Source organism: Amia ocellicauda, chromosome 1, assembly GCF_036373705.1.
Source record: "Amia ocellicauda isolate fAmiCal2 chromosome 1, fAmiCal2.hap1, whole genome shotgun sequence".
Lineage (NCBI taxonomy): Eukaryota > Metazoa > Chordata > Actinopteri > Amiiformes > Amiidae > Amia > Amia ocellicauda.
This window is the reverse complement of record NC_089850.1, coordinates 1,012,228-1,025,337: the sequence shown is the minus strand read 5'-3', so window position 1 is coordinate 1,025,337 and position 13,110 is coordinate 1,012,228.

The window sequence follows — 13,110 nt, the reverse complement described above, 5'->3', positions numbered from 1 at the left end:
CCCTTATGTACAGTGTGGAAGCATATCAAGCAGAGAGAAGCTTGATTTGGATGGTTTTGCAATATCTTCATTCTGTAAGGTTAGATGTGCTCAACTGCATTACATATGCTTACAAATTCAATTTTACAACATTTCATGTTGTTTCAGGTCAGAACTGACTTGGTTTCAAAAGTTTGATGAAATGTAATGTAAACTTGCAAATACACATGTAAACTCTTCACCTATGGTAGAGAATGCCCTTATGTACAGTGTGGAAGCATATCAAGCTGAGAGAAGCTTGATTTGGATGGTTTTGCAATATCTTCATTCTGTAAAGTTAGATGTGCTCAACTTCATTACATATGCTTACAAATGCAATTTTACAACATTTCATGTTGTTTCAGGTCAGAACTGACTTGGTTTCAAGAGTTTGATGAATTGTAATGTAAACTTCCAAATACACATGTAAACTCTTCACCTATGATAGAGAATGCCCTTATGTACAGTGTGGAAGAATATCAAGCAGAGAGAAGCTTGATTTGGATGGTTTTGCAATATCTTCATTCTGTAAAGTTGGATGTGCTCAACTTCATTACATATGCTTACAAATGCAATTTTACAACATTTCATGTTGTTTCAGGTCAGAACTGACTTGGTTTCAAGAGTTTGATGAAATGTAATGTAAACTTGCAAATACACATGTAAACTCTTCACCTATGATAGAGAATGCCCTTATGTACAGTGTGGAAGAATATCAAGCAGAGAGAAGCTTGATTTGGATGGTTTTGCAATATCTTCATTCTGTAAAGTTGGATGTGCTCAACTTCATTACATATGCTTACAAATGCAATTTTAAAACATTTCATGTTGTTTCAGGTCAGAACTGACTTGGTTTCAAGAGTTTGATGAAATGTAATGTAAACTTCCAAATACACATGTAAACTCTTCACCTATGATAGAGAATGCCCTTATGTACAGTGTGGAAGCATATCAAGCAGAGAGAAGCTTGATTTGGATGGTTTTGCAATATCTTAATTCTGTAAAGTTGGATGTGCTCAACTTCATTACATATGCTTACAAATGCAATTTTACAACATTTCATGTTGTTTCAGGTCAGAACTGACTTGGTTTCAAGAGTTTGATGAATTGTAATGTAAACTTGCAAATACACATGTAAACTCTTCACCTATGATAGAGAATGCCCTTATGTACAGTGTGGAAGCATATCAAGCTGAGAGAAGCTTGATTTGGATGGTTTTGCAATATCTTCATTCTGTAAAGTTAGATGTGCTCAACTTCATTACATATGCTTACAAATGCAATTTTACAACATTTCATGTTGTTTCAGGTCAGAACTGACTTGGTTTCAAGAGTTTGATGAAATGTAATGTAAACTTGCAAATACACATGTAAACTCTTCACCTATGATAGAGAATGCCCTTATGTACAGTGTGGAAGAATATCAAGCAGAGAGAAGCTTGATTTGGATGGTTTTGCAATATCTTCATTCTGTAAAGTTGGATGTGCTCAACTTCATTACATATGCTTACAAATGCAATTTTACAACATTTCATGTTGTTTCAGGTCAGAACTGACTTGGTTTCTAGAGTTTGATGAAATGTAATGTAAACTTGCAAATACACATGAAAACTCTTCACCTATGATAGAGAATGCCCTTATGTACAGTGTGGAAGCATATCAAGCAGAGACAAGCTTGATTTGGATGGTTTTGCAATATCTTCATTCTGTAAAGTTAGATGTGCTCAACTTCATTACATAAGCTTACAAATGCAATTTTACAACATTTCATGTTGTTTCAGGTCAGAACTGACTTGGTTTCAAGAGTTTGTTGAAATGTAATGTAAACTTCCAAATACACATGTAAACTCTTCACCTATGATAGAGAATGCCCTTATGTACAGTGTGGAAGCATATCAAGCAGAGAGAAGCTTGATTTGGATGGTTTTGCAATATCTTAATTCTGTAAAGTTGGATGTGCTCAACTTCATTACATATGCTTACAAATGCAATTTTACAACATTTCATGTTGTTTCAGGTCAGAACTGACTTGGTTTCAAGAGTTTGATGAAATGTAATGTAAACTTGCAAATACACATGTAAACTCTTCACCTATGATAGAGAATGCCCTTATGTACAGTGTGGAAGCATATCAAGCAGAGAGAAGCTTGATTTGGATGGTTTTGCAATATCTTCATTCTGTAAGTTTAGATGTGCTCAACTGCATTACATATGCTTACAAATTCAATTTTACAACATTTCATGTTGTTTCAGGTCAGAACTGACTTGGTTTCAAAAGTTTGATGAAATGTAAAGTAAACTTGCAAATACACATGTAAACTCTTCACCTATGATAGAGAATGCCCGTATGTACTGTGTGGAAGCATATCAAGCTGAGAGAAGCTTGATTTGGATGGTTTTGCAATATCTTCATTCTGTAAAGTTAGATGTGCTCAACTTCATTACATATGCTTACAAATGCAATTTTACAACATTTCATGTTGTTTCAGGTCAGAACTGACTTGGTTTCAAGAGTTTGATGAATTGTAATGTAAACTTGCAAATACACATGTAAACTCTTCACCTATGATAGAGAATGCCCTTATGTACAGTGTGGAAGAATATCAAGCAGAGAGAAGCTTGATTTGTATGGTTTTGCAATATCTTCATTCTGTAAAGTTGGATGTGCTCAACTTCATTACATATGCTTACAAATGCAATTTTACAACATTTCATGTTGTTTCAGGTCAGAACTGACTTGGTTTCAAGAGTTTGATGAAATGTAATGTAAACTTGCAAATACACATGTAAACTCTTCACCTATGATAGAGAATGCCCTTATGTACAGTGTGGAAGAATATCAAGCAGAGAGAAGCTTGATTTGGATGGTTTTGCAATATCTTCATTCTGTAAAGTTGGATGTGCTCAACTTCATTACATATGCTTACAAATGCAATTTTACAACATTTCATGTTGTTTCAGGTCAGAACTGACTTGGTTTCTAGAGTTTGATGAAATGTAATGTAAACTTGCAAATACACATGAAAACTCTTCACCTATGATAGAGAATGCCCTTATGTACAGTGTGGAAGCATATCAAGCAGAGACAAGCTTGATTTGGATGGTTTTGCAATATCTTCATTCTGTAAAGTTAGATGTGCTCAACTTCATTACATATGCTTACAAATGCAATTTTACAACATTTCATGTTGTTTCAGGTCAGAACTGACTTGGTTTCAAGAGTTTGTTGAAATGTAATGTAAACTTCCAAATACACATGTAAACTCTTCACCTATGATAGAGAATGCCCTTATGCACAGTGTGGAAGCATATCAAGCAGAGAGAAGCTTGATTTGGATGGTTTTGCAATATCTTAATTCTGTAAAGTTGGATGTGCTCAACTTCATTACATATGCTTACAAATGCAATTTTACAACATTTCATGTTGTTTCAGGTCAGAACTGACTTGGTTTCAAGAGTTTGATGAAATGTAAAGTAAACTTGCAAATACACATGTAAACTCTTCACCTATGATAGAGAATGCCCTTATGTACAGTGTGGAAGCATATCAAGCAGAGAGAAGCTTGATTTGGATGGTTTTGCAATATCTTCATTCTGTAAGTTTAGATGTTCTCAACTGCATTACATATGCTTACAAATTCAATTTTACAACATTTCATGTTGTTTCAGGTCAGAACTGACTTGGTTTCAAAAGTTTGATGAAATGTAAAGTAAACTTGCTAATACACATGTAAACTCTTCACCTATGATAGAGAATGCCCGTATGTACAGTGTGGAAGCATATCAAGCTGAGAGAATTTTGATTTGGATGGTTTTGCAATATCTTCATTCTGTAAAGTTGGATGTGCTCAACTTCATTACATATGCTTACAAATGCAATTTTACAACATTTCATGTTGTTTCAGGTCAGAACTGACTTGGTTTCAAGAGTTTGATGAATTTAAATGTAAACTTGCAAATACACATGTAAACTCTTCACCTATGATAGAGAATGCCCTTATGTACAGTGTGGAAGCATATCAAGCTGAGAGAAGCTTGATTTGGATGGTTTTGCAATATCTTCATTCTGTAAAGTTAGATGTGCTCAACTTCATTACATATGCTTACAAATGCAATTTTACAACATTTCATGTTGTTTCAGGTCAGAACTGACTTGGTTTCAAGAGTTTGATGAAATGTAATGTAAACTTGCAAATACACATGTAAACTCTTCACCTATGATAGAGAATGCCCTTATGTACAGTGTGGAAGAATATCAAGCAGAGAGAAGCTTGATTTGGATGGTTTTGCAATATCTTCATTCTGTAAAGTTGGATGTGCTCAACTTCATTACATATGCTTACAAATGCAATTTTACAACATTTCATGTTGTTTCAGGTCAGAACTGACTTGGTTTCTAGAGTTTGATGAAATGTAATGTAAACTTGCAAATACACATGAAAACTCTTCACCTATGATAGAGAATGCCCTTATGTACAGTGTGGAAGCATATCAAGCAGAGAGAAGCTTGATTTGGATGGTTTTGCAATATCTTCATTCTGTAAAGTTAGATGTGCTCAACTTCATTACATATGCTTACAAATGCAATTTTACAACATTTCATGTTGTTTCAGGTCAGAACTGACTTGGTTTCAAGAGTTTGATTAAATGTAATGTAAACTTGCAAATACACATGTAAACTCTTCACCTATGATAGAGAATGCCCTTATGTACAGTGTGGAAGCATATCAAGCAGAGAGAAGCTTGATTTGGATGGTTTTGCAATATCTTCATTCTGTAAAGTTAGATGAGCTCAACTTCATTACATATGCTTTCAAATGCAATTTTACAACATTTCATGTTGTTTCAGGTCAGAACTGACTTGGTTTCAAGAGTTTGATGAAATGTAATGTAAACTTCCAAATACACATGTAAACTCTTCACCTATGATAGAGAATGCCCTTATGTACAGTGTGGAAGAATATCAAGCAGAGAGAAGCTTGATTTGGATGGTTTTGCAATATCTTCATTCTATAAAGTTAGATGTGCTCAACTGCATTACATATGCTCACAAATACAATTGTACAACATTTCATGTTGTTTCAGGTCAGAACTGACTTGGTTTCAAGAGTTTGGTGAATTGTAAACTTGCAAATACACATGTAATCTCTTCACCTATGATAGAGAATGCCCTTATGTACAGTGTGGAAGAATATCAAGCAGAGAGAAGCTTGATTTGGATGGTTTTGCAATATCTTCATTCTGTAAAGTTGGATGTGCTCAACTTCATTACATATGCTTACAAATGCAATTTTACAACATTTCATGTTGTTTCAGGTCAGAACTGACTTGGTTTCAAGAGTTTGATGAAATGTAATGTAAACTTGCAAATACACATGTAAACTCTTCACCTATGATAGAGAATGCCCTTATGTACAGTGTGGAAGAATATCAAGCAGAGAGAAGCTTGATTTGGATGGTTTTGCAATATCTTCATTCTATAAAGTTAGATGTGCTCAACTGCATTACATATGCTTACAAATTCAATTTTACAACACTTCATGTTGTTTCAGGTCAGAACTGACTTGGTTTCAAAAGTTTGATGAAATGTAATGTAAACTTGCAAATACACATGTAAACTCTTCACCTATGATAGAGAATGCCCTTATGTACAGTGTGGAAGAATATCAAGCAGAGAGAAGATTGATTTGGATGGTTTTGCAATATCTTCATTCTGTAAAGTTGGATGTGCTCAACTTCATTACATATGCTTACAAATGCAATTTTACAACATTTCATGTTGTTTCAGGTCAGAACTGACTTGGTTTCAAGAGTTTGATGAAATGTAATGTAAACTTGCAAATACACATGTAAACTCTTCACCTATGATAGAGAATGCCCTTATGTACAGTGTGGAAGAATATCAAGCAGAGAGAAGCTTGATTTGGATGGTTTTGCAATATCTTCATTCTGTAAAGTTGGATGTGCTCAACTTCATTACATATGCTTACAAATGCAATTTTACAACATTTCATGTTGTTTCAGGTCAGAACTAACTTGGTTTCAAGAGTTTGATGAAATGTAATGTAAACTTGCAAATACACATGTAAACTCTTCACCTATGATAGAGAATGCCCTTATGTACAGTGTGGAAGCATATCAAGCAGAGAGAAGCTTGATTTGGATGGTTTTGCAATATCTTCATTCTGTAAAGTTAGATGTGCTCAACTGCATTACATATGCTCACAAATGCAATTTTACAACATTTCATGTTGTTTCAGGTCAGAACTGACTTGGTTTCAAAAGTTTGATGAAATGTAATGTAAACTTGCAAATACACATGTAAACTCTTCACCTATGATAGAGAATGCCCTTATGTACAGTGTGGAAGAATATCAAGCAGAGAGAAGCTTGATTTGGATGGTTTTGCAATATCTTCATTCTGTAAGGTTGGATGTGCTCAACTTCATTACATATGCTTACAAATGCAATTTTACAACATTTCATGTTGTTTCAGGTCAGAACTGACTTGGTTTCAAGAGTTTGATGAAATGTAATGTAAACTTGCAAATACACATGTAAACTCTTCACCTATGATAGAGAATGCCCTTATGTACAGTGTGGAAGAATATCAAGCAGAGAGAAGCTTGATTTGGATGGTTTTGCAATATCTTCATTCTGTAAAGTTGGATGTGCTCAACTGCATTACATATGCTTACAAATTCAATTTTACAACATTTCATGTTGTTTCAGGTCAGAACTGACTTGGTTTCAAAAGTTTGATGAAATGTAATGTAAACTTGCAAATACACATGTAAACTCTTCACCTATGATAGAGAATGCCCTTATGTACAGTGTGGAAGAATATCAAGCAGAGAGAAGCTTGATTTGGATGGTTTTGCAATATCTTCATTCTGTAAAGTTGGATGTGCTCAACTTCATTACATATGCTTACAAATGCAATTTTACAACATTTCATGTTGTTTCAGGTCAGAACTGACTTGGTTTCAAGAGTTTGATGAAATGTAATGTAAACTTGCAAATACACATGTAAACTCTTCACCTATGATAGAGAATGCCCTTATGTACAGTGTGGAAGCATATCAAGCAGAGAGAAGCTTGATTTGGATGGTTTTGCAATATCTTAATTCTGTAAAGTTGGATGTGCTCAACTTCATTACATATGCTTACAAATGCAATTTTACAACATTTCATGTTGTTTCAGGTCAGAACTGACTTGGTTTCAAGAGTTTGATGAAATGTAATGTAAACTTGCAAATACACATGTAAACTCTTCACCTATGATAGAGAATGCCCTTATGTACAGTGTGGAAGAATATCAAGCAGAGAGAAGATTGATTTGGATGGTTTTGCAATATCTTCATTCTGTAAAGTTGGATGTGCTCAACTTCATTACATATGCTTACAAATGCAATTTTACAACATTTCATGTTGTTTCAGGTCAGAACTGACTTGGTTTCAAGAGTTTGATGAAATGTAATGTAAACTTGCAAATACACATGTAAACTCTTCACCTATGATAGAGAATGCCCTTATGTACAGTGTGGAAGAATATCAAGCAGAGAGAAGCTTGATTTGGATGGTTTTGCAATATCTTCATTCTGTAAAGTTGGATGTGCTCAACTTCATTACATATGCTTACAAAGGCAATTTTACAACATTTCATGTTGTTTCAGGTCAGAACTGACTTGCTTTCAAGAGTTTGATGAATTGTAACGTAAACTTGCAAATACACATGTAAACTCTTCACCTATGATAGAGAATGCCCTTATGTACAGTGTGGAAGCATATCAAGCAGAGAGAAGCATGATTTGGATGGTATTGCAATATCTTCATTCTGTAAAGTTAGATGTGCTCAACTGCATTACATATGCTTACAAATGCAATTTTACAACATTTCATGTTTTTTCAGGTCTGAACTGACTTGGTTTCAAGAGTTTGATGAAATGTAATGTAAACTTGCAAATACACATGTAAACTCTTCACCTATGATAGAGAATGCCCTTATGTACAGTGTGGAAGCATAACAAGCTGAGAGAAGCTTGATTTGGATGGTTTTGCAATATCTTCATTCTGTAAAGTTGGATGTGCTCAACTGCATTACATATGCTCACAAATGCAATTTTACAACATTTCATGTTGTTTCAGGTCAGAACTGACTTGGTTTCAAGAGTTTGATGAATTGTAATGTAAACTTGCAAATACACATGTAAACTCTTCACCTATGATAGAGAATGCCCTTATGTACAGTGTGGAAGCATATCAAGCAGAGAGAAGCTTGATTTGGATGGTTTTGCAATGTCTTAATTCTGTAAAGTTGGATGTGCTCAACTGCATTACATATGCTCACAAATGCAATTTTACAACATTTCATGTTTTTTCATTTCAAAACTGACTTGGTTTCAAGAGTTTGATGAATTGTAATGTAAACTTGCAAATACACATGTAAACTCTTCACCTATGATAGAGAATGCCCTTATGTACAGTGTGGAAGCATATCAAGCTGAGAGAAGCTTGATTTGGATGGTTTTGCAATATCTTCATTCTGTAAAGTTAGATGTGCTCAACTTTATTACATATGCTTACAAATGCAATTTTACAACATTTCATGTTGTTTCAGGTCAGAACTGACTTGGTTTCAAGAGTTTGATGAATTGTAATGTAAACTTGCAAATACACATGTAAACTCTTCACCTATGATAGAGAATGCCCTTATGTACAGTGTGGAAGCATATCAAGCAGAGAGAAGCATGATTTGGATGGTATTGCAATATCTTCATTCTGTAAAGTTAGATGTGCTCAACTGCATTACATATGCTTACAAATGCAATTTTACAACATTTCATGTTTTTTCAGGTCAGAACTGACTTGGTTTTCAAGAGTTTGATGAAATGTAATGTAAACTTGCAAATACACATGTAAACTCTTCACCTATGATAGAGAATGCCCTTATGTACAGTGTGGAAGCATATCAAGCAGAGAGAAGCTTGATTTGGATGGTTTTGCAATATCTTAATTCTGTAAAGTTGGATGTGCTCAACTTCATTACATATGCTTACAAATGCAATTTTACAACATTTCATGTTGTTTCAGGTCAGAACTGACTTGGTTTCAAGAGTTTGATGAATTGTAACGTAAACTTGCAAATACACATGTAAACTCTTCACCTATGATAGAGAATGCCCTTATGTACAGTGTGGAAGCATATCAAGCAGAGAGAAGCTTGATTTGGATGGTTTTGCAATATCTTAATTCTGTAAAGTTGGATGTGCTCAACTGCATTACATATGCTCACAAATGCAATTTTACAACATTTCATGTTGTTTCAGGTCAGAACTGACTTGATTTCAAGAGTTTGATTAATTGTAATGTAAACTTGCAAATACACATGTAAACTCTTCACCTATGATAGAGAATGGCCTTATGTACAGTGTGGAAGTATATCAAGCAGAGAGAAGCTTGATTTGGATGGTTTTGCAATATCTTCATTCTGTAAAGTTGGATGTGCTCAACTGCATTACATATGCTCACAAATGCAATTTTACAACATTTCATGTTGTTTCAGGTCAGAACTGACTTGGTTTCAAGAGTTTGATGAATTGTAATGTAAACTTGCAAATACACATGTAAACTCTTCACCTATGATAGAGAATGCCCTTATGTACAGTGTGGAAGCATATCAAGCAGAGAGAAGCTTGATTTGGATGGTTTTGCAATATCTTAATTCTGTAAAGTTGGATGTGCTCAACTGCATTACATATGCTTACAAATGCAATTTTTTGCAACATTTCATGTTGTTTCAGGTCAGAACTGACTTGGTTTCAAGAGTTTGATGAATTGTAATGTAAACTTGCAAATACACATGTAAACTCTTCACCTATGATAGAGAATGCCCTTATGTACAGTGTGGAAGAATATCAAGCAGAGAGAAGCTTGATTTGGATGGTTTTGCAATATCTTAATTCTGTAAAGTTGGATGTGCTCAACTTCATTACATATGCTTACAAATGCAATTTTACAACATTTCATGTTGTTTCAGGTCAGAACTGACTTGGTTTCAAGAGTTTGATGAATTGTAATGTAAACTTGCAAATACACATGTAAACTCTTCACCTATGATAGAGAATGCCCTTATGTACAGTGTGGAAGCATATCAAGCTGAGAGAAGCTTGATTTGGATGGTTTTGCAATATCTTCATTCTGTAAAGTTAGATGTGCTCAAGTGCATTACATATGCTCAAAATTGCAATTGTACAACATTTCATGTTGTTTCATTTCAAAACTGACTTGGTTTCAAGAGTTTGATGAATTGTAATGTAAACTTGCAAATACACATGTAAACTCTTCACCTATGATAGAGAATGCCCTTATGTACAGTGTGGAAGCATATCAAGCAGAGAGAAGCTTGATTTGGATGGTTTTGCAATATCTTCATTCTGTAAAGTTAGATGTGCTCAACTTCATTACATATGCTTACAAATGCAATTTTACAACATTTCATGTTGTTTCAGGTCAGAACTGACTTGGTTTCAAGAGTTTGATGAAATGTAATGTAAACTTGCAAATACACATGTAAACTCTTCACCTATGATAGAGAATGCCCTTATGTACAGTGTGGAAGCATATCAAGCAGAGAGAAGCTTGATTTGGATGGTATTGCAATATCTTCATTCTGTAAAGTTGGATGTGCTCAACTTCATTACATATGCTTACAAATGCAATTTTACAACATTTCATGTTGTTTCAGGTCAGAACTGACTTGGTTTCAAGAGTTTGATGAAATGTAATGTAAATTTTGCAAATACACATGTAAACTCTTCACCTATGATAGAGAATGCCCTTATGTACAGTGTGGAAGAATTTCAAGCAGAGAGAAGCTTGATTTGGATGGTTTTGCAATATCTTCATTCTGTAAAGTTAGATGTGCTCAACTTCATTACATATGCTTACAAATGCAATTTTACAACATTTCATGTTGTTTCAGGTCAGAACTGACTTGGTTTCTAGAGTTTGATGAAATGTAATGTAAACTTGCAAATACACATGAAAACTCTTCACCTATGATAGAGAATGCCCTTATGTACAGTGTGGAAGCATATCAAGCAGAGAGAAGCTTGATTTGGATGGTTTTGCAATATCTTCATTCTGTAAGGTTAGATGTGCTCAACTGCATTACATATGCTTACAAATTCAATTTTACAACATTTCATGTTGTTTCAGGTCAGAACTGACTTGGTTTCAAAAGTTTGATGAAATGTAATGTAAACTTGCAAATACACATGTAAACTCTTCACCTATGACAGAGAATGCCCTTATGTACAGTGTGGAAGAATATCAAGCAGAGAGAAGCTTGATTTGGATGGTTTTGCAATATCTTCATTCTGTAAAGTTGGATGTGCTCAACTTCATTACATATGCTTACAAATGCAATTTTACAACATTTCATGTTGTTTCAGGTCAGAACTGACTTGGTTTCAAGAGTTTGATGAAATGTAATGTAAACTTGCAAATACACATGTAAACTCTTCACCTATGATAGAGAATGCCCTTATGTACAGTGTGGAAGAATATCAAGCAGAGAGAAGCTTGATTTGGATGGTTTTGCAATATCTTCATTCTGTAAAGTTGGATGTGCTCAACTTCATTACATATGCTTACAAATGCAATTTTACAACATTTCATGTTGTTTCTGGTCAGAACTGACTTGGTTTCTAGAGTTTGATGAAATGTAATGTAAACTTGCAAATACACATGAAAACTCTTCACCTATGATAGAGAATGCCCTTATGTACAGTGTGGAAGCATATCAAGCAGAGAGAAGCTTGATTTGGATGGTTTTGCAATATCTTCATTCTGTAAGGTTAGATGTGCTCAACTGCATTACATATGCTTACAAATTCAATTTTACAACATTTCATGTTGTTTCAGGTCAGAACTGACTTGGTTTCAAAAGTTTGATGAAATGTAATGTAAACTTGCAAATACACATGTAAACTCTTCACCTATGACAGAGAATGCCCTTATGTACAGTGTGGAAGCATATCAAGCTGAGAGAAGCTTGATTTGGATGGTTTTGCAATATCTTCATTCTGTAAAGTTAGATGTGCTCAACTTCATTACATATGCTTACAAATTCAATTATACAACATTTCATGTTGTTTCAGGTCAGAACTGACTTGGTTTCAAGAGTTTGATGAATTGTAATGTAAACTTGCAAATACACATGTAAACTCTTCACCTATGATAGAGAATGCCCTTATGTACAGTGTGGAAGAATATCAAGCAGAGAGAAGCTTGATTTGGATGGTTTTGCAATATCTTCATTCTGTAAAGTTGGATGTGCTCAACTTCATTACATATGCTTACAAATGCAATTTTACAACATTTCATGTTGTTTCAGGTCAGAACTGACTTGGTTTCTAGAGTTTGATGAAATGTAATGTAAACTTGCAAATACACATGAAAACTCTTCACCTATGATAGAGAATGCCCTTATGTACAGTGTGGAAGCATATCAAGCAGAGAGAAGCTTGATTTGGATGGTTTTGCAATATCTTCATTCTGTAAAGTTGGATGTGCTCAACTTCATTACATATGCTTACAAATGCAATTTTACAACATTTCATGTTGTTTCAGGTCAGAACTGACTTGGTTTCAAGAGTTTGATGAAATGTAATGTAAACTTGCAAATACACATGTAAACTCTTCACCTATGATAGAGAATGCCCTTATGTACAGTGTGGAAGAATATCAAGCAGAGAGAAGCTTGATTTGGATGGTTTTGCAATATCTTCATTCTGTAAAGTTAGATGTGCTCAACTTCATTACATATGCTTACAAATGCAATTTTACAACATTTCATGTTGTTTCAGGTCAGAACTGACTTGGTTTCAAGAGTTTGATGAAATGTAATGTAAACTTCAAAATACACATGTAAACTCTTCACCTATGATAGAGAATGCCCTTATGTACAGTGTGGAAGAATATCAAGCAGAGAGAAGCTTGATTTGGATGGTTTTGCAATATCTTCATTCTGTAAAGTTGGATGTGCTCAACTTCATTACATATGCTTACAAATGCAATTTTACAACA